The sequence below is a fragment of the Lineus longissimus genome, chromosome 10, assembly GCF_910592395.1.
Source record: "Lineus longissimus chromosome 10, tnLinLong1.2, whole genome shotgun sequence".
Taxonomy (NCBI): domain Eukaryota; kingdom Metazoa; phylum Nemertea; class Pilidiophora; order Heteronemertea; family Lineidae; genus Lineus; species Lineus longissimus.
In genome coordinates this window covers 3,821,496-3,825,696 of record NC_088317.1, presented here as the reverse complement: position 1 = coordinate 3,825,696, position 4,201 = coordinate 3,821,496, and the positions used below count along the sequence as shown (strand labels likewise).

Sequence of the window (4,201 nt, the reverse complement as noted above, 5' to 3'; positions counted from 1 at the left end):
GGACAAATAACCAACAGGTGATTCCTCCAAAGTAAACAATACAATATGTCATGATCGATGCAATTATGATATTTGCCTGAAGGAATATGAAATTTGCCTTAAGGAAACAAGTCCACATTTCTCTGTTTGTAGGAGCCACTTTCCCAAATATCATTAGTTTGCTGACGCGCCCTATCACCTGCCTATCCCTTATAATCTTCATAACTCTATAATGATAAAACACACACTTTTCAACGCATTTGTCTGATTGTGTTTAGATATTTCGATTTTCATATATAGGAATGAAAGTATTAGAATACCGTCCTGATGATCCAGAAAATTGATGAGGCTTTTTTTCATTATTCATTATTCATTATTTTTTTGAAAATGTAATAACCAAGCAAAATTTCCGAGTAGTTTGTAAAGATAATGTATTTTATTGAAAGTATTAAAGCACATATGAAAGATAATATATTTTCAGACATGTCAGAGTAATATTTGCCATGCTGCAGCACGGATGGTTTATACGAGAGTACAACAGTGCTAACAAAAAAGACAAGTGAAGGCAAATTGTTGATATTGTCCCACATTGACCACTTGATTTAGAGTCCTCTCTTCCTAATAGGGTCCTTCTGGCAATCATCACATTGAGGGTACACATCATCATCATCATCCACTCCCTCCAGGTTTTCACCACAAAAGATACAGATTGGTTCATAACCACATGAGTAGTACAATTTTTCAATATGATCTCCACAGTCAAGATCTTTTATGTACACATCTAGGCCCTTGGGCAGATTGATGTCGCCTGAAAAATGATATAAAATACATGTCAAGATGGCATTTGTATTTGTACCACACCAACAAGATCTGTGCTGGAATCCCCTTTTACATTCTCCGTCAATGCAAGAGTCGTGCCTGCAACACCTTCCTTCAGAGTGTATTTTCTGCAGTTCTTCAATGAAGACAGTTTGAACTGTGAATGTTTTTGATCCATAATATCTTGAACAAGTTCACCATAGCTGTACGACGCATACTTGTCAATGGCAAGAAACCGCCACACTTCTTTCACTTCATTCCCCACCAAGATTCGGACTGCCACCTGAGAAGTTGTTGCCATGGCTGCTGAAAGTGAAAGAAGAAGGTATTAACAAGCCTCCTGGCTAGAATTCATGCATGTGACGTGTGGGGACTGTAGGCCTACGGTAGCTCTCCTACAGTACAGCATGAGTAGGCATGGTAGGTACGTATACAAACATAGATGAGTAGTGCATGTACGAACGCAATGCATGCATGGTATGCAGAAGAATCTGACATGCACGTGGTCCTTTCAATTCGCGCCTTCAACTGCGCATGTGCATCAGCAGCACATTTTACACATCTGAATCAATGCGGCAGAGGCCGTGAAAGTATCTCAAAATATCAGTAGTAATATGGGCCATCTGATCACAACAAACATCTGAGCGAAACTATGACAGTCTGATAGCTTGATTGCCATCGAGAGTTGTTGGTTACATTGATGTTTTCAGTTAAAAAACTCACCTTTTGCGTGTGAATGCGAAAGATTTCACAGATTTTACCGGGCGGCCATGATGGTTAACGCAGACAAACGAGCTGTTACGAGAACGGTGATTGGAGGATCGCTTCGCGCCAAAACAGGCTTCGTAGATCTTCGGAATCGTTCGGGTTCGCGCTTGTTTGACAACCACGATCGTGTCTCTTTTTGAATAGATGTGCTAGAAACACTTTTAAACCAAAAATCAAGTTTGTGTTCTCATTTTTGGGGGAAATAATGAATTTTTTTAAATAATGAAAATTTTCGGCGGCGGCTTTGGGGGCATGCGGGCGGTGGACGGTAATCTAATACTTTCATTCCTAAGGCCTTAAGGAAACAAGTCCACATTTCTCTGTTTGTAGGATCCACCTTCCCAAATATCATTAGTTTGCTGACGCGCCCCATTACCTGCATATCCCGTATAATCTTCATAACTCTATAATGATAAAACACACACCTTTCAACGCATTTGTCTGATTGTGTTTAGATATTTCGATTTTCATATAGTGTTTACTAAATATGTCAAGAATTCTGACGGTTTATTTGTTTTTAGGTATCGGTTACAAAAATGCGATTGATTTTTGATTGACATGTAATTAAATCAATTAAGTAAATTCATTATCGGACGGAAATCTTAATACGCTCTGTGACAGATGGTGAATTTACATGTATATGGGGGAAAGGATGACCAAGTTATCGCTTTTTCCACTGATTTTTATCAGGGAATTGTGTGACTGTTGTCCTTTCGTTGTCTCCAAGGTAAACCATGTGGCTCCCAAAGGAAATATGCAATTACATGACGCTGTCTGGAGGAAACATCCGGGCGGCACTGCATTTTTGCTCCGAGGTAAATTAGCGAGGTATAGGCCGGGGGTCGGATTGTCGCAGACGCCGGGTGTTGCTTGACGGTGCCCCCATTCAGTCAGTTGGCCGCGGCCCCATTTCCGCGTAATTCTCTCTGCGCTATGACGTCACTGCATATCATTACGAGCTCATTATCGCGTACATTTAGGCGTGAAAAATATGAGAAATCGATCCTAAACTTGCCAAAATCTTTCTGAATGACATGTAAACGGAACATATTATTCTAGATGAAACATTAATTAGTAGTTTCATTAAGAAAAAAGTGTAAAAAGTCCTGAGGTTTGCTGTTTACGTGACTTTGAACAGCGGTCGTCGCCCGAAAATTTGCAATTTTTTCACGTAATTTTGTTGAATAAATGCACCTAACTCATCAAAAACATCGCGCGTGCTCAGAAGTAATGACTGATATTTATTGTTATATGTATCTTTGACTGAATAACACGATAGTAAAAATGATTATTTCTGCCGCACGGCTAGAAAATACGTTTAAGTTGCCTCTGATTTTTGTCAGAAAATGTTGCAGCCGGATTTAGGTTCCGACCACACCCGAAGTTGAGCCGAAGAGGCCCGAACACTAGGATCGCCACCATCGCTACAAAACGTGTTCTAGAATACTGATTATGAAAACTTGTCCAATAGCCCAGTCAGTTGGCCGCGCCCCCGTTCGCAGCGCCAAAAGAGCGTTTCTCTCTGCGTTTCGCTGCTACTGTCACCTATCGGTAAAAATTTGATACTAATTCGCGCCATATTTGTGGCAGAGACTAAAACCTCTGTAGCATGCACGACTGTTCGGGGAGAGCGATTGATCAAAGATGGCGAAATTGTTAGTTATTGAAAGAAAAAATTGGTGTTTATTTCATCAAATTCCAAGCAAAATCAACCGAGTTTGATCAATTTTTCGAAATATGATATTTTCGCAATCTTCGCTGAACATACCTCACTCAAAGATATTTTCCAGCTTTGCGGCGATATTTGGTAAATTGATTTTTTGCGAAGTGGTTGACCAATCCTAAATGAATTCATATCTTTTAAAACATTTGAGCACCCGGTTTCCTAAATATTTCTTTTTTGGCACTTAATTTGGTGATTTTTGGAAGAAATCTCATTAATATTTATGACGTTTTGGATCACGTGATGTTAATCAAGCCGTTTTTCGCGGCAATTGCGTGCACGACGCGATATTGTAAAAATATTTTAATGCACAGCGTGTCTCAAAAAAATTGTGGTTAAAAGTGAGAATGGCATGATGGTAGCCTGTTTGAGTTCTGTTGATGAATATGCTTAGTCTGACTATAATTTCTACAACTTGTGGCCAAATGACCAGATGATTTTGAGCCTTTTGATAAAGCTACTGGTAGAATAGTCGTCAGAAATGTCAGAGCGACAGTGACTGAGTGAGTGTTATGTTATTGTTATGTTATGAGACTGGAGGTATGTCATGTGTTCCACCATATCGTCATTGATATTGACCAGGAATACTATCGATTTGTGTGGATGTGCTCAAACAGTAAAGCATGAGCCATGATGCTTCACTTCCGAAAAGATCCAGGTGACTGAGATGTCTACTACTACTGTTGGGCAATCCGGCTGATTCTTCAAAAATTTCTCTGTATATCCTCTGTGAAAATAAACTTTCTCATAATGATATATCTTTTGTTTGTTTGGTAATTTTAGTTGCCTATGTTTAGGCACTTTTTTGCCAGATTTGCCTGTAAAAGGCTGCCATAGTTCAGGAAAAGAAATCATATACACATTACAATGTGGATCTTCACGGTCCAAAACACCAGGGCCTACTAGGTGACA

General features: G+C 39.5%; 1 long non-coding RNA gene across 1 annotated transcript; it reads right to left on the bottom strand.

Moving 5' to 3' along the window:
• Window positions 1-525: 525 nt before the first annotated feature.
• LOC135494958 (uncharacterized) lies at window positions 526-1,584 on the bottom strand. Its single transcript, XR_010448495.1, has 3 exons — window positions 1,522-1,584; window positions 1,017-1,104; window positions 526-787 (listed from the first exon to the last, which is right to left on the bottom strand). It is a non-coding gene; the product is annotated as an uncharacterized LOC135494958 (long non-coding RNA).
• Window positions 1,585-4,201: the final 2,617 nt, after the last annotated feature.